Consider the following 26,836-nt stretch of genomic DNA (forward strand, 5'->3'; position numbering starts at 1 on the left):
TAACCACTATATATATCCTAGAGGTTTCAAACCTGACAGCAGATGTAGTTTGCAAATGTGGAAAAGACGTTTCAAATACCATAATTTTAGAAATAACTAATAAAATAGAGAAAGTAACTCAAAATATATAAATATTTGGGTTTCAGTGTGAAAAGCAGTTAAATTGGACTGAAAAAAGTATTTCTTTCTTGAACAGTATCAAATCTCATTTGCTTTAAGTTCAACAACTAAGCTCCAAAATCGTTCAGGTCTAACTTTGCCTCAGTGCTCCTTAGGAGAGGCACAACCAACTTTGCATGAGGGAGCCAAGAAAGACACCCCAGGAGTGCTGCTCCTCCTGCCAGCTCCTGCCACCCCAGCAAGGCTCAGTACGTGCCATAGTGACAACAAGAGGGCCTCAGTTGTTTCAAACTTTCATAGGCTCAGAATAGAGGCACTATAACTAATGTTACTTGTGGGTTAGCCCCAGTGCCATCAGGGGAAATGGTGGTCTCCAGAATCATCAGGTCAGATTCTGTCAGGGAAGAGCTGACAAAATCATTATGCAGTTATGAATACAAGCATGAAGGCAAACCAAAGTTAATGAAGAGAAGATCACATTCAATGGAATAACAATTAATTTTGTCATTATAGGAATTAGTATAAAAATATCAGAATCAGGACTTATAAGGGACTTCACCTCTAAGTTAACCTGTATTGGGTTAAATGATCTACCTAATCTGATTTACTTTCAGCACCATATGTTACTAAATTGTAATCACTAGAAACCTGGAAATATGATCCTGGCTAATTCAAGAGATCTGGATTCACACTGTGCTGTAACTTTAAATATATAGTATCATGGCCATAAAAGAGAGCACTCAGTCAGGTCACACATCTTCATTTGTGCCATGGTTTATAGAGGCACGTTTGCCCCTGTATTCCATTGATCTGACAGGATGTGTTTTTTCTATTACACATGCACACAGTCTCTACATTTAAAGAGCATTACATTAAAAATGAAATCAAGAGCTTGCCTGTGAGGAAATGTTAGGACTGAGATTGCCCCATGCATTTTTTATTTGCTCACTGATATGCCTTACAAGTCTCATTCAGGAACAGCTAGGAATGAGTGTCAGAACTAGTGCTGGAACTTGTAAATTCAACCCAAATGTAGGATTCAACCCAAAGATACCTGAGACTCAAGAAGGACTCATTGTTTTTCCTGTGCATTGACTTAGCCCAGAGTCCAGTAAATGCAAGACTATGCATGTACAAACACTCTGAACAAAGGGGATGAATTCAGATTGAAGAGGTAAACCTTGTTCATGTTTTAAGTGCTTAATACTATGATATGTGGTTCTTTAATGTAGGCTTTTCCTAAAACCTTTTGAAATTAAAATTTCAGAATTTTACCACATGGAGCCACACTGGGTGGCTGCACAAGTTATAAAATTTTAAATGACCAAAAACAACTGTTTAAAAGGAAAAGAGTCTGTTGTACTTTTTACTGTAGGTAGCCATGACCAAGATGTCAAGCATATTAGTACAACCTGGTTTTCCTAAAAAAGTGACAAAAAAAAGAAAACAAGCCCTAAAACGAGAATAAAACACAGAAAAAAGGGGGAAAAAAAGCACACCATATCTCATATCTGTTCTTTAACTTTGAAATTTAATAATAACTTGAACTTTAAAAGGACTAGAAAGTCCTCAAATTCTCATCATGGTAAACAAAAAGGGAAGTGAAGGATGCTAAGTCTGGCCAGCCCAGCAGGGACTCACCCTGCAGCACAAGGTCCCTGACCCTGCATGGTGCTGAGGCTCTGTACAGTGAACATGTTGGTCAAATGGCCACTCTGGAGATTTAGCAGAAAGTCTTCAGGAAGGGCTGAGGGTGCAAGTTCCTTTAGTTAGAGGCTTAATGCACAGGGAGATGTAGATTGATTTTTCAAGGAAATGGGAACAATCCTCGCTTCCCTGAGGTCCCAGTTCAAAATGCCAGGTCATGACAGCTTTCCAAAGTATACACTGACACTATTTCTTTTTCAAAAGATACACTTACCTATATGAAAGTGCAAAATATTACAGAAGGTTATTTGAGGGTAAGAGGCAGGGTCTCTGTCCAGTTACCCATTACTTAGTAAAAGGCTGTGACTTGCACTTTCCGTTGTAAAAACAGCAACAGCACGAGATAACAGAAAATTGAACTCTACCTGTGTAAAATATGGATTTAAAAGATTATAAAAAATGACAGGGGGGTGGGTTTTATGTTTGTGTTGCAAATCAAATTGCCAAGGATAGTTTCATATTTATTTTTCTCATTTTCAAATAGAAGGAGTGAAAGATTTCTGTTTTAGTGAAATTATGCCTATCTTTAGACACATGCATAGAAATAACATAAACCCTTAGAAGTTCATTGTGCTAGTCCTTTGTGCCTTGACATCCATGAACTTAAAAAGCAGGAATCAGAGCCCAGGGGAGAAAGACAAGAGAAACTTTGAGTACCTAAAGCAGCTAACCCAAAGTAGGTTACCATCGTATTTTTAATTTATGTGTATTACAAGATGAGCTGACAGTCATATGTGTCTCCTATTATCAACGGCTAGGTAGTTTCTCTTTTAAGTTACCAGAGTAATTTCAACTACTCGGAGTCTGTTTTTGTTTCTTTGGGCTGTGGAGCATCCTGTGTCTTAGCTCAGAAATGTGTTTTCCTTGGATTTTCTCTGAAGTGGCATATATGAAGGAAACAGCTTCTTGTTTCTCACTGCCTCAACTCAGAGCAATTCAACGCAGCTGTTTCAGTTTTGTTAGCACATGCAGCAGCATTTGACTAAAACTAAGAACTCAGTGAATACAAGCAAGGCCACACAAAGTGGTGTTTGATGCAGGGCAATAGTTGTAGAGCAGACTTGCCATGCAATAATTGGAAAAGAAAGCTTGGAAATATTTGCCTTTGTCCCTTAGATTCTGACAGACAAAATTCATGAGATACAACTTGAAATGGCCTTTACTTCTATTACACTTTGTACACTGAAACTGGTCAGTTAACACCTGGGAGAAACTGGTTTTACTGATCCAGATAAAGAGAAATCAGGTAAATCAATCAACCTGCAATCATCAGTTTTACAGCTCCAATATTTCCAAGTTAAACCAGACCTTTTCAGGCCTCCTATATAGCAGCTCATGTAAACTAGGCACAGCTGGTCTCTCCACCAATAAATCAACCACTGGAGGAGTAACAAAATATATACAACTAAGGTACAGACAGGACAAAAGGTTTGATTGAAAGAGAAACCGTGCAGTGAACCTAAGAAGTCAATTTAGAGAGTCTTGACATATTTCATCAACAAGTACTGAGGAAGTGCTCCCGTGGGGAAGGTGGTTTTGCCTTAAGTTTTTTCTACTGAATCCGCAGCAAATGCTTTGCATAAGGCATCTCTGAGTGAAAGGGATGTCTGGTGTATTAAAAGGCAGCAATGCCTCTAACCAACAATCATGGAGACTGTAGGAAATAAGGTCCTGGAGCAGAGAGTTATAGGGGTGTGGACACAGGAGATCTTGGCTTGTGCAGCCAGTGCAGTGTCCAGACACACTGGCAGGCTGGGTCTCCTGAAGGTGCCCCCACAACTTTTGGGGGTATCACAGAAACACCCTAAAGTGATAAGGGATCCCTGTATAATACAGTGTGTCCCCCCATGTAATAGTAACTACTTACATATTATTTTGTAGGGAATTTATCTGTCCTCTACTAAGCACAATCCCAGCTCTATTTGGATCTATAGTAGTGATGTTATGTGCACTTTTTTCAGAGGCTGCTGTATGTCTACATGGAAAAGATGCTTAATGCCAAATCAAATTAAACAAAAAATTGCCTGTTTGGAACAAAGCATACATAGCTTTCTATGCCACTGGCCAGGAAACAAGAGAAAAGCACAGGTTAAAAGTACATGAGACTGGCTCAGTAGAGTCTTCCAAGAAGCTAAGCAGGCACTGCCTTTGGTGAATCTACTTTATTTTGCATGCCTAACAATAATTCTTAACAAGATTCCACAGATTAGAGGACATGAAATTAAGCAGTTTACATTGAAGTACTGTGTTAGACATTAAGCTGACAGTTCTCAATACCCACTGCCTAAGATGCTAGTGGGAAACAGTGTCAGAATAGTAAGACATTCACAAGAAGGGCCATGGATTAAGTCCTTTGAACCTTGCTAACTATATTAAGGAAACACTGGTTGTCACCTGCTGACATCTTGCTTTGTAGAAGACTGGAAACAAGAATGCCTGCTCTGTCAGAACTGATTTCCAAGTCACTGGGGACTTGAAGTTTAAATAGACAGAGAATGACAGGAGGCTGTAGCACAAACCAACTGGAACCACATTATCAGAGCGTGAAGTTAAGAGAAATAGCTTCTTCTAAGATATTAAACAAAAACCCTCAAATCACAACCCAGAAGTTATCTTAAAGCACCTACTGCCTTCCAACATCCTCCATTTTTGATGTCAAAGATTAGCTAGGTCTCCCACAGATCCCAAATTTGTGGCTGCTAGCATAGGAGTCCTGCTCTAAAATATCAATCAAACAATTTTTGCTGGATGTTTTCAGACAAAGTTAATTTGTTCTGTGCACTCATTGTGAATCTAATCTAGTCTTTTTAAATACATCCTGAAATGCTATCCTACCTGTCCTCTTCAAACTTCCTGTGATTACCCATGAGAGAGAGCTCCTGAAAATAGTTTTCCCTTCAAGAAATGCTTGAAATAAGACTGAAAGTAAGTTTTTATTGATTATTGCCATAAGAAACCTGCAGTGACTTCATAAAGATGACTCAGAACTCAACTTAAGCAGGGTGACTTAATGTCACTACACAATCCTACATGAGTCGGAATTCAAAATGCCTCCACTATGAGATCACACTAAAGATTTGTTCTCTGAACTTTTATTGTTTGTCCTTCCAACTTCCTCCATGAACTTTGAGATTCACATTCTTCTTGTGTACATCTTATTGTACTTCTCTGTGTAATTTCTCTGTCTGCTAATGAGCCTTCTGCAACCAAGTGTTCAAGTGCTTCCCTGAAGGCTGTGTAATATAGACATAAAAGCACAAGGGCTCATGTGAGGCACAGTGAAAGGACCTGGACTAAGGACCTGCATCACTGCATGGGAGCAGTGAATCTTCTTCAGGAGGACACCCTCAGGGCAGGACAAGCTCGGCCCTTGTCAATGTCCTGTCCAACAGCCACCTTTCCAGCACAAATGTTGAGTGAAATGTCAGGATTGACTTAAGATGTCTTATCTGTATAGGGCTCACCAGGATCTGCTTCCTGAGGAGGTTAGGGTCCCAGACCCACATCATTCCTAGGCTTTGGTACTGGGTGCTACAGACTGGCTGCAAGTCACAGAGCAGAATGGCAGACAGAGTGGCCCAGAGCCACTGTTGTTGAGGAGTGGCCTCATTGCTCCAAGCTGTGCAATGAACCTGTGAAAGTTGTTTTGCTGCCATCCATGACCCAGCACAAATCAGCAAGCAGCTCACATATGGCTCAGCCTGCAATCTCCTTAGTCAGCATCTAAAGCTGGTCCCATGTGTCACAGTTTGCAACATTTGGGACAGGACTTGACTGAATTTAAAGGCAAAGGCAATAGAGTAAATTTTTTCCCCAAATAGAATGTGCCACCTGTTCAATATTTTTCCCCCTGCCTAGTGTAAAAATGCTGACTCCTGAGTTATTAGTGGAGGGTTTCATCAGCTGTACTGGGCTCCATTGAATAAACCCAGTGATTTTGTCATCAGCCAGTTCAGCTCAGAGCCTGGCTGAGGCAGCTGCTCAGTGTCTCCAGTGTGTGAGTGGACACGCTCTGAAGCACAGGATCTGGCAGTGACAGTTTTCCCTTTCACACATCATCTGCTTCACTGCTTTTGCATAAGGGTGATCCAAAGCTTAGCAGAGACTCGTAGCTGGAAATATTGCACACGTATTAGAATTACGGTAATGCTCTCTGTGTGCAGAAAGCAATTCATTAACTACTGGCTCAAGAACCTTTGGCTAACAGTAGGCATTTAAACCATCAGGTACCAAAAACAGAGCTATGATGCCTTAGCAGGCACAGAGTATTTCTTATTTGCATTGTTGCTGCAGCAAAAGCACTTCAACTACTTCCTATCTATGCCAGAAAAAAGCTCACTACAAGTATTAGAAGAACACAGTTTGCTTTTATCATTCCAGTGTAAAATAAGCTTATGATTTATCTTTCTGTAATAGGAATACAGTGTTGTTCATGGAAATAACTCATGTCTGCTTCTCTTAGTGTTGCATGAACATTAACCACATGCTTTCCATTATCATCATTATTATTATTCATCTCAAAAGGGAGTAATTGAAAAACACATTTGCTATTAGAGACCCTAACGGTGGTCTGTGATACAAAGTGAGTTGTCCCAAATCACTAGCTGGGAATGGAGCTCAGAGTCAGTACACAGAGACCAGGACAAACACCACAGTATTTGACAGACAGGAAGAGACAAAGGAAAGTTTTACCTGTCTGCTGGAAGTTTGGCAGGAAGCCCCAGGTAAGCTTAGCTGTGTACATTACTCATTCCCTGCAATGTGCAGTCCTCACTTAACACCCACTGCCTGACCTGGTTGAAAATCAGTTACAAGGCTGCTGCATCTTTAGTCAGTTTGATGCTTTCTCGTTAAATCTCTATTTGCTGGAAATCATAAATGTGTAATTCACTCTGATCCTGCAAGTGTTAATCAGAGTTCTAGGCCTGTGGATGAACCCACAATAGTCTTTGGAGGACTTCAATCATATTACTGTGTTGGTGCTCTGGGTCACTGGTCTAACAAAATTTTTTTTCTCAAGACAGAAACAAGCAAGCAGGAACATTTTCTCAATCAAAGGAAACAGCCAACATGGTCAATGACAGACACTGGAACATAAAGTTATTTAATGCTAGAACAGTATAAAGCCACTGAGATGAAGAAAAATAAAACTAGATCCTGGTCAATTTGCCATTAGACTCTTATTCAAGGCTCACACTTTTCAGCCTAGCATTTCAAAGTCCTAGAACCCAACGTGTACTATATAACTCAGTCCATTTCCCCTGGAAGTCTTGGTGTAACAACTTATTCAAGATGCTCTTCCAGTGCTTCCAGACATTCTACAAACTCATTCCTGTGACACATCCAGTGCATTTGCCACTCCAGAGATATTATCAGGAGCTGTAATGATATACATGTGTGGATTAGGATCTCACAAGCCAAGTCAATGCTACCACTGGTTTACTGTGATGGGATCTGCTAACCACAGCAAAGCTTGCCTCAGGCTTATGATGAGCAAATTCATATGCACATAACTACCCATGATAACAGTTTGCCTTTTCAAGAGATTGAGTAGTATTTGGTCAATGCTCTCAGGCACATGGTGTGACTCTTAGGGATGGTCTTGTGCAGGGCTGAGTCGGATTTGATGATACTTGTGGGTTTCTTCCAATTAAGGATAGGCTCTGATTCTATGATGTGTGTATATGTATATGTATATATATATATATATATATATATATATATATATATATATATATATATATATATATATATATATATATATATATACCCAACTGTGTTGGAATTGAGGTGTTAAGAAAACTGTAAATAAGTATTAGATTTATTGTCTAGTAAATATAAGAATATTTACAGATTATGCAAACAACTTTCTCAGAAAGCATAGGAGAAGTGTTATATTTATAATATTAAACCAAATCCCTTTCATCATTGAAAAAAACTGGTTTTTTTGCAAATGGCAGTAGACTTCAAAAAATATGGGGATCCTCACAACTATTTCACAGAGCTTTCAAATATTTTTTATCAGACTAACACTGATCAGTAGTACCTTTAATATCTTTTTTCCTGACAGATGTCAGTATTCCTTTGCCTCTGCACACTTATTCCTCCACTCCCTCAGAAGTGATAAAAACCTTCTGCACTTTGATAATAAAGTATTTATTTCAAATAAAAAATCACCTCGTAATAAAGCAAGTGTAAACCAGATCTGAAAAAATAGTCTGTTAATCAGGGAGAGTTTTTATTAGTCAATTATGTAACTAATTAAAACCATTGATTGATAAACATAGCACAACAACAAAGTTATCTAAGTCCTAACCCAGCAAAATGGTCTGCCTGCTGCACATGCAGATAGTATGGGATGACCTGCTTACAGATAAGTCTGCAACTGCTGACCAATCTCTTTTTACTTAGTGGTAGTATTTCCCCAGCTCAGCACTTCTGACAGATCACAGCTTTGAGTCTGAGACATTTGTGAACCATCTCTTTGTTAGTCACAAATAGCAAAGTGCACATCAATAAATCACACCCTTTGTCTCTTCCCTCCCCCCACACAGTTGATGCTTTTTCTTGTGAAACCAGCCCAGGCTGAACATTATTAACCTGGAAGAAATTCTAAAGAACAGATCCTATGTAATAGAAAATGACCTCAAATAATTAACATTTTTGAAGTGGTTTTTACCTGAATTTTGTCCAAGGTACATAAATCATCATTCAGCTTTCCTCTTCCTGGCAGTGCACTTAGACATAGCCAGCCTTATAATGATGACATCACCATTCCCTGATCCTTCATTATAAGTAATTAAAGCAGTAATGTGGCTTCTCTCATGTACTAGTCATCAAGCAGACTCACTCATATGAAATCTCAGGCACAGTGCACCTGAGGTGAAACAAAAGAGCACAGGACTCAATGTTTTTTGGTGAACTGCTGGTACCTTTGTGGGAATTTATTGCTGCGGAGAGAGCAGTGCATGTTAACACGTAGGGAGACTAAATCTGCTATTAATCCATAAGACAGGCACTGCAGAGGTAAGAAGAGGTTTCCTATTCACCTACAATATCAAGGCCATAGCAAGGAAGGAAGGAAGGAAGGACTTAGTTTAGTCTGTGCCTTTCAGATTTTGGCCTTTCTCATAAACACACTGGCAAAGCTATCAACACTAATGTCTGGATAATATGTTCAATGACAGGGACAGTACCCAACAGGAACTCTGTTAGACACTCAAACACCTTTCTGCAAAGACTAATGATGATGAAAACTTTCTTATGTTTTGGTCCAAAATCAGCAAGCTGAATCAGCTACCCTACAGCAGTTTACCCATCTAACCATGTAGGCATTAGAGGGTTGTAAGCTATTATTGCATGAATTCCAGACTGCTTTTTTAACTTATTACAACATTTCAAAATATGCACTGCTTTTTTCTACATGGCAAACAATAAAGCATTTTTCTTCCATGGGCAATTACAACACAATGTAGCACATTATATTTTAATTCACAACCCACTTGGTGATCTCTTCTATGTCTTTAACAGATTCTGCAAAATATGGTCCAGTTTATGGGGCTACTTGCAAAGCCCCATTCCAGACTTAGTTGCTTCTGTGTAAAAAGAAGTTGATAGTATCCTTTATGACTGTTCTGTGTATCTCTTTTTTCTGTCCCATTGTGGACTCCACTGTCCTGGCATAATCAACACTATTTATGCTGCTGAGCTTAGTTAGGAGACTATCATGCAAAGAACAAAACTTTCTTGCAAGTATACCAACCTTCACTGATCATGCAATAAGCATGATAGATATGCAACAAAAAATGACATTTAGAGAAGGAGAAGAGCACTTACAAAGAATTCTTCTTAAATCTATGGTTTTGCTGGTGACAAATTTTGGATTACAATTATGTATTTTTATTGCTTCCACAGTTCACTAGATTCAATGATGCTCATTATTCAAGAAATCTTGGAGGACTGGCTATTCAGAATCTGATAATCTAGAATAATGCCTTAATTTCTTTGGCTGTGGTGATTCAAACTACCTGCACACCTACCCCACACCTGCTTTTGTCTTTTAAGCCAATTTTCTGCCTCCACCCATCCTGAATCCACACGATGGCACTACACCACACCTGTGTCAAAAAAAAACCACCAAAAAACCCCAGAGCTTAGAGCTGAGCATACAAAAGAGGAGAAGCCTTGCCAAAACAAGATGTCAGTTAGAATTAACCTTGCATTACTAAGTATAAATCTTCTTTTTAACCTTATCTCCAGCTGGGCAATACAAATGGAGGCAAATCTGAGAGCACAGGGAGGATCCAGAAGATGTGGTATGGTTCTGCAGATATGACCAACTTTGACAACATCCATAGAATGATAGAATCTAGGAAACTCTGTTCCATTTCATCTGGAAACAATGAAAAGAGAGGGAAAAAAAATAGGCAGAAACCATTTCATACAGTGAAAAATGATGAAGTGCCTACTGACTTTCTCATCAGTCTTTTTAGATAGGTGATGCACAATTCCTTCCACACTCATCCTTCTATAAAGGTTACATAGTCGATCCCCAGTTCCAGAGAAAGATCAGACATGACTGTCATTCCTAATATTTGTCTTACCAGTTCTTGAAAGAAATAAAAATTAAAGGGTCTAGCTGGGCTTTCTTTACAATGCTTCATCTCCTCCATATTAAAGAGTGGGTGTTTTTCCTTATACCCAGTGTAAGTTTTCCTTGCTACAATTGAACCCATCTTGCTTTGCCAACTGTACTCCCACCTATCTGCAGTGTATAAAACATATACTTTCCCTGTCTTTCAATCTACTTTCCAGTGATTAGGAGATATGTAATTAAATAAACCTTATTTTACAGGAAAGCAAGCACAACGAAAACTTACTATAGTATTTTAAAAATAGTGAGAGAAGTGTTATACGAATAGCAAGCAAACAAACTGGCTTGTCAGCTGGTTTTCATATTATTTAAAAAATAACCTTCAGAAAAATACAACACACAAATACCTCCCCCAGCCCCTTCTAGAACAGTATAATGGCAATTATACTAAGCAGAAAGATAATTAGTTATATCTAATATAGAACTCAGGATACAATAGTGGCATCTTTTAAGACCAGTCACAATTCAGTCTCATCTTCCAGTATTCAGAAAAATATATTTCCATGGATAACTGTATTTCACCAATACCTGCAAGAAAAGATTGGCTAAAGAGCATTTTATATTTCTGACCAGAAGTATAAATTATTTGCATTTTGCTTTATACAAGAATTATCATCTCTTCTCTCCTGTCATTATAATCTCTCAATTAATCCTATACCAAGGGTTGCTTAATTAGTTAATTCTTCTATTTATTTAATCTGTTTACCAAGAAAATTTTTTCATTAAAAAATGAGTACTGCAGGCCTAAATTGCAATCATCTCTTTTAAGATTAATGTGTAATGTATATTCAGTTGAGTTATGAAATTTATAGATAATATTTCTAAAAGATACATTTTCTAATTAGAATCCTAATCCATTTTCTCTCTGTGTGAAGAACATTAATAAAAAAGGGGTTTATATTTCTTTGTTTGAATGAACACTCAGTTACAATTCTGGTTTATTTGTTCAGACTGCTGACATTTTCATGGTCTTTTATTAAAGACCTGATCAACCTGCAGAAAGAGCACGATGTTTGTACAGAGCTTAGGTTCTCTAAGCCCACTTCACACCCATATATTGCCTTCTGTTAGGGGAGCACTGGTAATGTCAGCATCCCCTATCATATGACAGCACCTTCAGAGGACTGACCTCTCTGCCAGCACAATGGGATTTCTAAAGCCAGCAACCAGAATATGAGTAACAGCAGTGTTCACCTGAGCCTTTGGCCAGCAACAGTGCTGCTCCTGCACCCTGGGAATGGAGAAAATACCTGACCATGCTGCTCTGCTAACACTATTATCCATATTGCTGTCCACTGGCATCAGCTTCCCATAATAATCAACTTCCTCACAGCAGGTTTACTACTTCTAGATTAAAGTATTGGCTTAAAATAACTGAGGCCCTCTGCATGTGACTCTCTTCACAAGCTGATCACTCTTTCCCTAGTTTAAGAGTCTTGGAAAGTTAAAGCACTGACTGCATGGAGATGGGGAAACTGAATATGATTAAGAAAATTTACCTATGTGCATTTTAAAGTAAGCCATCTGAAGGTCTTGCATCAAATAATAAAAAAAATCCCAGAGATATCTAAGATATTTAATGAAACCAAAATCTTTACAGCCCCAGTATGTTTCCCTGTTACATGTTCGCTTGGGTTATGACATTCATAAAAAACCAGCAGATCAGAAATGCCACTTTTATGTACCAAACAATTAGAGATTCTAAATTTGAAGGGAATTTATTAACATTATGTAGTATGATGAGGTCCACACTAGAGATGCAAAATAGGAGACAGGCTATAAAATGCAAGATATGACCCTAGCAAAGTCATTATCAACTAATTTAAGATATGATGCTGTGACATTGAGGGAAATAAAGTAATTGTGAGAGGATGGGATGGGTAGAAACGATCCAGAGTTATGTAATTACTGAGTCAAAGATAATTGCAAACCTGAACTGATCAAGCTTTTGCTGAACAACAACTTTTCAATTTATTGATCTGTTTTGCACAGGCTGAACCACTACAAATATCTCAATTTTAAAAAGTTCTCACAGTCAGGGGTTTTATTTTTCTGGACTGGCTGCAAATTGCCTGCTTTTCTTATGTGTATGATACTTTGATTATTTTCCAGCTTCCTATATTTTCTGAAAAAATAAAGAGGGCTACATTCTCAACACCAAAGAAAAATCTGCAGATGCAAAAAATACATACCTAGGTTTATGTGTCTTTGTGCATCTTCTCTCAATGCCTCCACGTACACACACAAGATTTAATATTCAGTAATTCAGCCAGGTATACAAAGAAGCTGTGGACTTGCATACCTTGTGCAAGACTTTCCTGTGTTAGGAATCTCTGCTGAATGCAATAAAATCTCTATGAAAATCTCTCTTATGCAATGGGAATATAAACAAGAAATTCTGCTTGTATATCCATGCCTACCCTTTCAGGTACACTGCAAATTCATGCTCCACTAAACTGGCTCTTTGACTCAGATAAATTGACATTATGCCTTTCCTCTTGCCAGAGAGCTATAGGTTCCACTAAAGGGCCTGCCAAATCAGTGCAGCAAAGGCTCCACATGACACAATTATAGGACTTGGAGGGTAATATTTTCATGCATTTTTTGTCTCTCCATTTCCTCTTTCAGCTCCTTGCCTTGTATTTCCTGTGTGTCTGTGAGTGCTTCAGCTCAGCCTGCTTCCTGAGTGTTAGCAGTCCCAGGAGCCTGGAGAGAGCATTTTCCAACCAGCAAGGTACATATTGAGAGTCTGAAAATCCAGAGTGTTCTGAGTGTGAAGATCATACACATAGAAAATATCAGGAATAAGGAGAAGGTTTGTCTTTCAGGATCAGCAGGATTGCAACCTGTAATACCATGCAATAGTTTACAGACTAGTGAATGTTGGGGTTGTTTGCAGCAGAATTTTTACAGGTGGTGTAAGACTTTTCAACTTACAGTGAATACATGCACCTAACTACATCTCAAAAGCTGGTGCCTAGATCTTCAAGAGTACACAACACAAACAAAAAGTTAGTGAAAATTACATACCAATTTTTTAAAACTTTAACCTAGAAAATGTTGAATGTAAGATAAATCAGATACTAAACCAGAGCTAAATTTGATCTTAGCCAAAAGGGCATTTGCCTGTGTTCATTTTTGAGTAACATCGATATCAGATTGGCACTCATAGCCCAAACAATGACCTTTTTAAAATTCATTTTTAACCTTTGGTTTTATATAAGCAGGAGAAAACTTTGACCCAGATGTTGCCTTTAAGGGAGTGCATTTGTACTACAGAAGGGAGGAAGATGGGAGGAAGCACCTCACAAGACCATAGTAGTTTTTCCAAAGAAAACATAGCATCTATGTTATTCAAAAGGTGTAAAAGTCTCTTTAGGATATCAAAAGCAAGTTCTCTTCACAGAGAATTAACCTTGGAGAAACAGCTGGATGAAAACTAGGACACCATGATATGTTGCATAAATGTGGAATTTGGGATAAAAATATAGTTTATAATAGACTTATTTACTGAAAATGTTTCTATTTTTATTACAGAAAGAACATGTGTTCCTAGTCCTGGCTGGCAACTGGAAAGTATAGAAATAGCAGAGTAGCTATCAGTGATATCTAGAAAAGGGCAGAATATTTTGTGGTGTGTTGAAAATGCTTTACTTGCCCAGCTGGTTTTAAATGATACCAGCTACAAAGTCCTCTGGACTTTAATCATTCCAGCAAAGGAGAGAGAGTTGGAAGAGCTTAATACCTAACTCCTAATCTGGTTGCTCTCTGTTCTAGGGATGCAGGGAAATGTCTGTTTCAATCTAATAACTTTTTCATTTTGGAATTCTGCCTCTCAGGGCAACAGAACAACAGCATTGTTCAGTCAGTCACACAATGAAACTTTAAGAAATGCAATAGAAGATCTTGGAGTGCGAATATTAAAGCTACCACCTTCTCTCTTCAGCCAGAGCTGCAGTCAAATACGTGAGCTCTGCTGACAGTGCCTTCATGCTGGCTCCAAGTGACAGCAAGCAAAATAAAGGAAGAAATATCTGTAGGCTTGTCATGTACTAATATCCTTTTGATAATGCAGACTGTTAATCCTAACCCAGGTAAAGAGAAGAAAAGAAATTGGGTTCTTATCTTAAAGAGTCCACATTGGCCAGATGAACGCTTCAAGGTCATTCAGTATCGCTATAAACAAAACAAATGTATCAGCTCTATTATGTTGCCAAAATCCCATCTGACTGACAACGTTTCCACCAAACACAACCAATTTATTTTTGTTTAAAGCTTTAATTAAGTATTATAGAGTGGAGTGAAGTAATTAATAACTTTAAAATACACTGACCTACAGAGAGCAAATACCTCAATCAGGTGAAGCCTGGGGAAAGGAAATGCATGAACTAAAATAAAACAATTCTGTCCCCTCAGTCTCTCCTAGTAAATCAAAGAAAGGAATTTTTCTATTAATTGGCAAAGAGTCTGTGTCTAGTCTGGCTGCTGACACAGTTAGTCATAATAATAAAAAACATGTCTGTGGGATGTGAAAATGCAGTTTGAATGTTAATAATGTCTTCATTTTCTGTTCTGATTGATTAGTTTGAATAAAATTCAAGCAGCAATGTCCCTGCTCCAATTCCTCATCTTGGGAAAATCTCAAAAATCAAGTAACATGACTTAGTAATGCATGTATGTGACTGCCTGTATAAGGAGCTTCATTTTAGAGACAGTTCTCAAAAAAAACATAATGATGATTAGGTGAGAAATTGTTGCAGAACAAGTTTCAAATTCTGAATATTTTTCCATCCCTCACTGCTTATATTTATCACAGGTAGAATTTGCTTAGTTAACACAATATAGAAAACACTACTTAAAACAATCTGGATGGTAAAATTAAAATCACTTGCCCTATGTCCTACAAAATTTAAGTCCTCAGACCACATTTTAAAATAATATTGTTAGTCTTTTTCCAAAACCAGCCCTCAAAACCTCAAGAGAATAAGCATAAAGTCTCCAAAATCTGACCCAGGTTGCTGACACATACAAAAGTCAATGCTGGTGAACCAAGCCTGTGTATTGGGTTTGCATTTCGTCCTAACATTTTGGCATCACATCTTTTAAATACATTTAGTGTATTTACAGGTCCATTTTCCAAACTGATGAGAAGATATTATGTTATTAAAAGCATTATTCTTAATTTTCTGACATTGGACCCCAAATTTCAATGTTTTTGTCATATATTAATTATGAATGACTGCTCCTCATGAAGTTCAGGGAATTAAACTTATGCTTATACATTTGTTAAAGATCTCATTGGTCATTTTATTTCTTATTAATACAGAATAAAAAGAGCTTAACATAATCCATAATTAATTAATAATTCCAGTTACATTACCTGAGTCATTGTTCCCAGATAAAAAATATTTTCAAACACTGGAGCTCAAGGGGCAAAAGAAATAATTGGCTATTTGCTGTTTATTCTCCTCTCTATGAAGAAGCAGTTCTTCAAAATATAACTGCATCTGAGAGAGATGTACCCAGTAGGTTTGGAAAGAGGAACTGAACATGTAAACTTTGGAAATTTCATTTCATAGTCAAAAGGGAAGTAGATGCCCCAAAATAACAACATTAATATCTTAAAACTATGAAAATCAAACACTTTGCTCTTTCTTGGGATTAAATAATACTGCAAATACAAACCTTACAGATGAAAAATCTGGAAGAAAAAAGTCTTTAGAAGTGGAAACATGAAAGGATGGCATGCAGCAGTATGCAGAAAAAGCCCTATTTCCCATATAGGAAAAGAGAAATAAAGAGGGAAGCAATCTTTGTTATAAAAGATATAAAAGCTCCCAGTTTATTTACATTTTCCTTTGCTGGAGTCAATCCTGGAAATCAGATTCACATATTTTGCCCACCCCCTCTCTTGGGGCTGAGCATCAACAGCACGCTGCTGTGTACTCAGAATGTTGAATTATGACCTACTGCAGAAACAGTACATTTGGCATCACAGCTTCATAAACTGCAAATTGATATCCATGAAGTAGAGCTTTTCCAAATGTGTCCAGAGGAGATTTTGAATTAAGCAAAAACAATGATCAGAAATTATCCCTGATTTCCCTTGGAAAAATACCCCCTATTTTCTGAGTGGTTCATGTTAAAAAGAACAGACTTATTTGGATGAAGAACAGGGCTTCATTCACACAGCAGTTACTTTTCAGTAAGACAGACTGTTTTGGGAAAAAGCTTACAGTCCTCACTGCTGAGCAGCTCCTGCACAATTCCTTTATTTCAGCAGCTGAGTAATGATTTAGCTCCAATGTCCTCCCTGAGATAAATGGACGACTGGCCTCTCTGCTAGTTCTTCAAATCAACATCACATAACATTACTCTCAGAAGGACAGAAAAGAAACAAATCACTGTAGTCACAGAGGGCAGAAATGTGACAAATAAAAAATCCCCATCAGACAGGGTGGAGAATGTTGAAAGTCACATTTAGATTTACACCTCCCACTGCAGGAGAGAAAAGTGCAGGAAACAAAGTGCACAGTAGCAATATTGTGGTTCATTGTCATTGGAAAGACCAGCAAAATGCATGGAAGTGGAATTTTGAGCACATGTACACAGCATTGCTGCAGATGGGCAAAGAGGTTTTCCTTGGAGCTGAATGCTTCAGCTTTAGGGGAAAATCATACAGTCAGCTGTAACTTGTGCCATTAACAAAGACCAGTGAGGCAAAAATAAGCACCAAAATTCAGGCAGCTAGCTGAAAAATCTATTTTGAGGCAAGAGAAGTTAGACATTTCCCATGCTAACAGGGACACCATGAGCAAAAATATTCATGCAACTTTACTAGAAGCAGAAATACTAAAATATTTTAAAATTCTCTTAAATTATGTAATTCAGATCCCCAAAAGAAAGTGATAGAAAGGATTCCAAACATGTTGCAAAAACATCTTGCCTGTTTGAGTGCCTATTTCAACTATATCAGCTTTCAGCTCTTCCTAAGTCGATGATTTTAAAAACACTTACAATAAAACAAATCTAACAGTAAAGACTTCAGCACACTGAAGTTTGGATAGACATTTAAGTATCCAGTAGAGACAGAAGGGCAACAAGAACAGTTTGAAGCTTCCTGACTGTCATGCAGGATTGATGTGTTTGACTCAGAGGTATCACAGAATTGGAAAGACAGAGCTGGAATTGTAGCTGACCATTTTGTGAAAGCATCATCTCAGTTTAGAGGTCTTATGATGTATTGTTCCCAACAATAAATTAAAAAAAAAACCCAAAACCAAACAAAAACAACAAACCACACCAACAAATAAACAAAACTAACCAAAAACCTCCAGCATTTTGAGTTGGGGCTTGCATACTAAAAGTGCCCAACTTTTGAGTGACATTTGGGACATCAGGCTGGAAAGACTGGAATCTTTAGTGCTCCCTGAGGTCATGGTGCAGTAAATGAGCAAGGATTGAAAAAGATACCAAGGTGTGTTCCTGGATCTGATCTCAGACATCTTACATCACCATAGCCTTTTTTTCCCCCTTTGTATAATGAAGGCTGCTTGCTAAAAGAATTTTTTTTTCTAGGTCAAGATCAATGTATGAAATCATGCAATCTTTTGAAAGTTACAATTATCTAAAAATGAGATATTAAAACTGCTATCAACATTTAAATGAGGGTAGCTAAAATCACTTATGTTGCAATGAAGTGTCAATTTTCATTATATTTTTAATTAAAATGACATTCATTTCCACTTTTTCCCACTACTGGGAGATTCATAGTTATAAAATGTAGAAATAGGTAAACAGCAAACATTTAGCAGTTACATTTTCATAAAAGTGAACATATTTACTTTTTATAATTCATCTAGTTAACAGTCAGAAGGTTCTGCTGGGACATACTTCTCTAGGAATCAAAACAAGATGTATACTCTTGAGATCACTGCTTCCCATACTTTTACTGTTTGGTTTTTTACTCTAATTCTAATATTTTTGCTTTGATTTTCTAGCTATGTCTTTTAAACTTAAATGTTACATTACCAAAACACCCAGGATTTCCTCCAATGAAAACTAATTCTTGGTATAACAAGCAGAAGTTGATTTCTCATCTGATTTTGCTGAAGGACTTGAGGAGTAGGAAAGCAAGGGCAGGGAAAAACAGTTGCCCACCCAATTGCCACCCAACAACATACATGCACTCCAGGTTACAGAGGAGGGGACAGCAGATAGGAGGACTCTAAAAGCTTTCTGAAGCCAATTTCTAGCAACTAGTTCAGGGACCACTGATTATTTTAACAAAATAATAATTTTGGTTTGACTGACCCAAATCAGCCAGTCTCCAGCATTGTATTGATCCTCAGTACACGTACTAAAAGACAAGGAAAACACAGTAAGACAACTATCAGATACTCCCCAGAAACAAGAAACCAGGAGTTTGGCAGAGTATTAAACATCCCTTCCAGACACAGGTGTGAGGACAAATGACCACTTGAAGTTCTCCAAAGGGTTGCCCAAGAACTTCCTAGAAGGCAGCCTTCTCAGCAAACCTAGAAATTTGACAGAAGTATTTGTCTTTTACACCTGGAATGACTATTGCAGCCCCACTCAATGCTTGGCAAGTCTGATGGCTAGATCATTGTCATTACTGCATTTTAGAAAGCTGAATGAATAGCCAGGTATGCAATGAATTATTTTTTGAGGCTTAAGGAGTAGGTACCTAAAACTCTTACACCTCAGCACATCCTTTCTTTAGTGTAACCAATGACTTACTCATGCCTTCACCACTCGTAAGTGTAATGCAGTTATCCAGGACACATGCCAGCATAATCCTTGTAGCATATACCTAAGAAGCTATGATTCACAAAATACCTCAAATCTTTTACACTGAAATATTTAAAACATGTGAAATACTTTTTTGTATAAGGCATTTAAAGTCTACACAACTAAAAAAACCCAAACACTATTATTCTCTTAATACATCTTGTGGATATGCAGCCTTCCTAAACATGTCAGTTCTGTAGTGGTGGAAGGCTGCATTTCACACAAATAAGACACATCAGTTCCATGCTTTTTTTTCTGAAGCAGTTACTGCTAAGAATTGGTTTGCAAAGTATTTGAACACTGTAAATTACTCAAGCAGGCTCTTGTCAACATGCATTAACACCATTTACAGCTCTGTTTATAAGAGGCATTTCCCCACTCTCCCTCCACAGCATTTGTATTGAAGCTCATTGTTCTAAAAGTTGTATTGATGTTGCTGTGCAAAGTTCAGGCTTAGCAAAGCTGCTTATCTGCATACTGCAATACTCTAAGTAGATGCCTATTGATTTTTCCTTCTCCTTTAAAACCATCATGCCTTCTTCCAATAAAAATTTCCTTAAATACCCAGTGTATAGGACTGGAAGATAGTACATGGATATTTCAAAGAAACTCAGGAAGTCTTAAGACTAGTTAACTCTCCATAAAGAGAAACACATTGCCTTGTGCTTTATGAAAAGTATAAAATAAATTAAATATCTTAAATTAAATTCCCTTTATTCATTAAAGAAATAAAAATTCAGAAGGACACTGTGAATTAATATATCATGTTATAATCAATATCACATTAAAATAGTTGATTTTTTTTTCACATGCAAGGAACTTCTAGAGCTATAGTAACCTTAGTACAATTTCTGGGCTTAAGCATTTTAAAAGGCACATATTAGAGCCATTCAATTATGAAGACAGACAGCAGTATTTTTAGCAAGACCTTTCTAGGAAGTCATTTAAGATATATTACACATAGGTGCCCAGAGTCCTGTCATACATCTTGAGCATGGACAATATGTCTGCAAGAATGCTTCAGTTTCATGACAATTTCTCAAATTCTATTCATGGGTTTAATAATCTCCCCATTTTTAAATGATATCAGCTATTTTGGCCTTCAGAGTCCTGTCATTTTCTTTAAAGGTTAATTTTAAAAAATGGCAGCACAGCTCTTAACAGAGAGAAGTCTTTAGAATTATGCTTTCTTTAGTGCTCCTCTCAATACCAATCAAAAGGCCATGAAGGTTTGGACAGAGGAACTCCAGCCTTTATGGCTTTTGCTAATTCTATAGGAAAGGAGATCTCCAACACATAGATTTAACCTGCTGTCTTCTTTAGGTTCACAGACAGCTGGTCATGGTTTGATAGCTTATGGAGCATTTATTACCTTCTCATGGACCTTTTTACAGTATAACATCAGTGCTGTGTTTGGTGAACTTTCTGGAAGTTCTTAGTTTAGCTGCCAAAATCCTAATCTTGAGCACCACTAAAGGGCTTGCTCTGTCCAAAAAAGAAGACCTGCATTACTAGAATTTTGTTCCATTATCAGCAGGCAAAACCCATGTCCTTCTTCTGGTGACAGCATGACTCAGTTGTGATTGGTCTTTTGGCCAGTTGCTCAAGCATGTTTTTGTAAAAGAACCGTACAAATTGTTTGTAATGAAATCCAAACCTGCTGACAGGTTAATTACAAAACTTCCATTTGGGCCCTTTAAAATTTTCTCCATGATCCTAGGTTGAGTGACTGTGAGCAGATTTATGATTTCAGGTTGAAATTATGCTGAACGCAGAGGTTTTGTATCATTTAATGTGAAACCAAGCAAATCTTAGCAAATTTGGATTAATTTTATTATATACTCTTCCAAAGGTTCAAATATGAAAGTCAAAGAAAAGCCAAGAGATCACATAAATCTTTGGAGACAAAGTGGTGTTTTTGACAAACAAGTAGAGAAAGTAATAAAAATATTCAAGAGTTGCCAATATTGTGTAGTTCACAATTTTCACAGCATTTACTCTTGATTTTGGTTAGAGGGTGGTTTTGCTCGTGAGCTGTTCATCTGCTTCAAATAACAAAATACTCACTGCATTCTTCTTGTTATTGATGTGATGCCTGAAGTCCTTCTGCTTAAGTGCAGCATGCTTACAACTTAGGCAAGCACACAGGAGGATATTACTATTTCACATGGCTACAGACCATTATAGCTGTACTTTTCTCAGGAAAGATGATGGCCCCTTCACCAATGATATATAACCAGCTATGGAATCAAAAAGCCTGACACAGGAGATGAGATTTCTGAAGGCAGAATGAAAATGTAGTGATCACACAGTGCAGAGGCAAACACTGAAGAGAAAAAATATGGGGCATAAAATGCAGGAGGAGTCAGAAGACAGCCATAAAGAGTATGAGAGTCAGGAGTGAAAAAAAGAAGTCTACCTGGGTGATGAGGGCACTCAAAAATGGTGTCTGTAAAGAGATAAGTACTGCTAAAAAAGGCAAACTAGAGAGCTCAAATAGTGATCTTAGCTTCACTTCAGAGGAGTCTGGCAAGAAGTTGCACAGTATGAACACATTGTGTCATTACTTCATTTTGGAAGGCATTACTTGACCAAGATCTTAATCTGCTGCTTAATGAGATGCTAACCCTCATGAATGAACAGTGATTTCAAATATTTTCTGATTCTCACTAATATTCACTGCACTGATTCCAGAAATTTTTCTTAGTTATTATCTAGTCTTCTGCTGGGATAACTACACTAATATTCTTTTTTGAAGTGAGAGTAATTTTTTATTCCTTTCCAATCAAACAGCAAGTAAGGAACTCAATACAGAAATCTTTGAACAAGTTTTTTTTTCTCTATAAGCTCCTCTAGAAGTTAAGTGTAAAAAAAATGGAACCTGTAAATATGTTGAACAGAGAACATTTTGATTTGTTCACAAAATGTCTCAACATTATTTTGTATCATGTAAGCAAAGATAAATCAAAATTTTCTTTGCTTCTTCTCTCTTTTCCTGGCTGGGGCAAATAATATATTTCCCACCATTGCTTTATTAACCAGATCATTTCCAGTTTGAAGAAGACATCTCAGATGACTACTACTTGCAAAAGAACATTAATAATAAAGTAATAACAATATAATGCTTGTTACTGATCAAAGGATAGCATTGAGACTATTTTTAAATGCTGATTTGTTAGACTTGTGATGGGTTAGCTTGTTGTCTGTGAACTGCTTGATCTCCCAGGTTCAGACGTTTCTCTAATTAAAATTTGGATATGAAAGTCAAACATTCTGCATTTGACAAGAGGGGATGATTTTTTGTTAGCTTCTTAATAATGTTGAGAGAAACCATATGGAGATCAAACTTCTGATTGAGAAGCATTTCATTTTCACTTCCTAGACAAACCACAGTTCAGTCTGGAAATGATGCAAGTGGTGCTAGTTTTCAAGTTGAACCTTAACAGGAAGAAGAAAAGGAAAAAGTAAAACTGAAAAAAAATTTCAAACACAGCCCTGAAAGAGTCTGCCAAACATGATATGTTCATAAAAATCAACAGCTAGTTCAAAAATAATAGTTAAAATTTCTGGCTAAATATAATATTTTCTACTATACTTCCCCATACCAACTCACATGATGCTGCTTCAGATTTGGAAGCACTTACCAGAGATTGCTTTTACAAGGAGGAATCCTTGATTTCATGTGTACTTGGCTAGGGCAGCCTAAATAATCCCCTCAGCGAGAGGAACCAGGACATGGGTCCATGACAAGCACCATCTACTGCAGAAATCACAGAAAATAGAGTGCAATGGAGGAAGGCAGCAGCATCCATGCCAAGCCTTTTGTATTGATTGGAGAACCAAAAGGTGAATTGCTCAATAAGAACAGCAGTTAATCTGTGCAGCAGTGACAGACAACCAACTCTTGTTTTAGACATGGGTCTGTTGCAACATGAGAATTACACAAACTCTTGGTGGGGGAAGGGGGAAGAAGAATTTTATTAACTCGGATAAACTATGCTAATAGAGAAGGCAAATCTGATTTGATTGTGACACAAACATCCACTGTAGACACAAGGTAAAAAATAATTATAAATGGGTATTATTACAGAAATAGATCTTTTGTGTAATTTATTCATAGCTCATGATTCTGTATTACTAAATACACTGTGCTGTTTTCTCCCTCTCATCTCCACCTTTTGATTAATAAACTTCCAAAAAGTCTAAGTGAGTTATTATCTCAATGACATTCTCAACTTCTAATTACACTGATCATTTCCAAAATTAAGATATAGTTCCCACGCTGTTTTGACTCATTTTTTTCAAGCTACCACATGATGACTCCTTTTATGATCATCTAACATAAGAAAATATTGGGTTGTTCCTCAATTTTATTTGCTGAATGCTGCTTAGAGTTCTAGGGTCACAATTCTAATTCTAGCATTGTGGAAGCAAGCCTGGTTTCTGTAATAATCCTTTTCCCTTTGTACTGATTTTATCCAATATTGTGAAATTAGAATAGCCAACAGAACTTCAAAGCTTTTCAGATGAAGAACATGCATTTTAACTGAACTTTTACAGTTTTGCTATAGCAAAAAACCATTTTATTTCTGTGCTGTCATTACCTAGAAATAATCTATATTCTTAGTAAATATTAATTTATAGGAAAATAAATCATCAAAATACAGTTTAAGTGGTTGAATATTTTTAAGGACTATGAAAAACAAAGCAAGACAAATGAAAATGGAACACAGAAGATATTTCCATCATCTCTGGCTTCATAAAGCAGGGATACAAAAAAGATGCCCTGACCACTTCTCTGTACACATTGTTATAAATATCCAGTTGCTTTTCAATTGTTTTCACTCTCTCTTCCACCAAAATAATTGATTTTATTTCCTTATGTATGAGAATCATTGAATTCTTATGCTCATAACTGCAGCATAATCAATACTACAAAATAAGTGTTACAGATGCAGATATTTTGCATTAACTCAGTTAAACCATTATTGGTATTTTTCTGGGTTTTACTCAGTATAGCCCTTGCCCTCATTCAAAACCAACACTGGAGAAATATTAAGACAAATATTTTGAAACTGCAACTTCCTCTGGTTTCTCAGAGTGTGTCCACGCAGCCAAGAAGTGTAATTAAACACCTGATTCTTGCTCTCTGACACACATACAGAGGTATAAATGTATACCATAGTATATTTAATTAGGAATGCTTCTGTTATATTATCTCACCTATTTTATATGAAGTTTTTCAGCACAGAGATCATGACTTCCTGAGTCTGCATACAGCTATTACCAAAACCTGTGCCCTGATTTCCCCATATCTGCATTAAACAGTAGCATTCTATGAATGTGCTCTGATTATTGGAACCATCACAGGAAATGGTCCCTTATTTTTGCAACCAGTATGTCACCAAACCACAACTGTGGATTTATAATGCTACTAATTTTATCTGTTAACACCTATAGATTTTGTTGTTCTACAGAAACAAAGTCAAAGAGTGTAGTCTATGCCATTTCAAGATCATATCCAAGAAGGACATTAAAGAAGCATATCCTAAAATTGTTAACACCCCAAGGAACCACCTGGCCCCAGGTGCATCCATTCTTCTGCATGAAGCATTGTGCACATTCAGGAGTCGCTAGGGACACACCAAGGTGATATTTTTGAGTGGAGAGAACCAATATAGATGAATATATGGATGTTTTAACTCTAACATCATTACACAAAATTCAAGTTCTGCTCCATGGCAGCACTTAGTTAAGCAGCTTTAGGTCCAACCATCTATTTCAAATTCTCCCTTGGCTGCAGCTTGAAAAGCGCAAGGCAGGACACAGTGAGGCCGAGCATACTCAAAATAAATCTTGGCTGGTGTGGTGGCTGAGGAAAGAGTTACACCACTTTATCACATACCCTTTGTACAATGTTAAATCTAAATTAATTAAATAAATCACTTGATGAAATCACCCTATAAATGTGACAGCACATCATAATTCACTGCAGCTGCAAGATCAGGGAGCAGATGGAAGACGTTGGATTTTTCTTTGAGCTGAAGTGCCATTTTGCTGGTCCCATTCTATTTCTTTTAAGATTACTACAAGTGCATGTGTACAAAGGGCCTGATTCTGCAGCTGCTTCTTGCACAGTACTTTACTGTCAGGAAACTTTCCACAGAAACAAAGCAGCTGCAGAGCTATACCTTTCATATTTTGTTCAGCCATAAGAGGAGAATCCTGGCCTGTGTTACACTGGTGAAAAAGAGGACAAAAGTTTGCTTTAAGTTTAATTGTGGTCCATTAAATAGTGAAATGATTCTCCCTACTGTCCTCTCATTATGCACTGTACATTAAACAGAGTTCTTTTAACAAGGGTAATTGTTTCCTCTGAAGTTCAAGCTTCAGTACTAACAAGCAATCTGGATTTTTCTCATGACAAGCAGCACCTCAAACAGAAAATAACACACTTTTGGCTGGCTAGAGCTTTATATTCTTAATTCATCTTTGCAAACATATCAAGGAGGAAGGGAAAACATTAAATAAAAATATTTTTGAATAGTCAATATGTCCCAAATGAAAACAAAAGTGACTTGGAATTGCTTTTCTAACAATTTATAGCTCTGTGTAAGTCCCAGAGCAGGCTGACCACCTCAGCCATGGGCCCATGCAAGTGGATTTAGTGCCTGGAGAGCTGCCTGTTACAAACTGTCAGACTTTGCCCTGTGCTTTATTCTCTGTGTCATGACATGGAGAGAATGTGTCACACTTGGGAGAACAGGAGGGTGCTATGCAGCTCTTGGTCTTTATTTTCATCTTCAGGTTCTCAGGTTAAAAAGAGACAGTGCAGAGTGATGGACTTGCCTCATCAAAGGAAACAAGCATGAGTGTCATTCCTTGTCCTGGCAGGGGACAGCAGGCTGAAGAAATCAAAGGATTCCTCTGCAGTGACTTATAGTCTCACCCAAAAGCATACCAAACACAGTACAAATCTTTCCATAAAGCTGGATTCTTTTGTTGTTTGGGTTGGTTTTTTTTCTAATTCTCTCTCAAAATTGTATAAAGCTTTCATGAATAGCAGAAGTAATCTCGAAAACAGGAGTCAGATGGAAGAGGAAGACAAGGGAATGAAAAATGCCTATGTACCATGTTCCAAAAATTGGGAATGATTCCTGTGGAGTACAGGCCAAGACCACTAAAAGATTGAGATTAATCTCCCCTTCTCACTCAAAACTGAAATCCTTAGAAATGAGGATTAACAGTTGTTAATATATTAAACATTCTCAGGGGCATCTGCCCAAACAGTAACCACTAAAGGCAGAGAAAACTCCCCATGTTTTACTGAGAGCACTGCTTGATGGTGCTGATGAACATGGATGCTTTCAGCTGTAGGGGGAAGAGATGGGTGTTTCTTTCCCCACTGAGGTGCCTGTACACAGTGATTAAATGGTGCTTCCCAGTTTCCTAGCCTGCAATCATAATGTTCACACAGACAGAAGCCTGCAAAGAGAGGTAATGCATCTATCCTGAGCTGAACATTTATCATCAGAGAGAGGCTTA

The 26,836-nt window shown here is 37.4% G+C and overlaps 1 protein-coding gene across 3 annotated transcripts in view; it reads right to left on the reverse strand.

Moving 5' to 3' along the window:
- RET (ret proto-oncogene) overlaps positions 1-23,094 on the reverse strand; it is a 107,288-nt gene extending 84,194 nt beyond the window's left edge. Inside the window, exon 1 of one of the 3 annotated variants that reach the window (XM_056495059.1) lies at positions 22,936-23,094. The gene's annotated coding sequence lies outside the window, so the exon portion shown is untranslated. Of the gene's footprint in view, positions 1-10,075; positions 10,218-22,935 lie in introns of those variants that run through there. The other 2 variants (XM_056495056.1, XM_056495057.1) reach the window with 2 other exon arrangements.
- Positions 23,095-26,836: the final 3,742 nt, after the last annotated feature.

Source organism: Oenanthe melanoleuca, chromosome 6 (assembly GCF_029582105.1).
Source record: "Oenanthe melanoleuca isolate GR-GAL-2019-014 chromosome 6, OMel1.0, whole genome shotgun sequence".
In the NCBI taxonomy this organism is placed as follows: Eukaryota; Metazoa; Chordata; class Aves; order Passeriformes; family Muscicapidae; genus Oenanthe; species Oenanthe melanoleuca.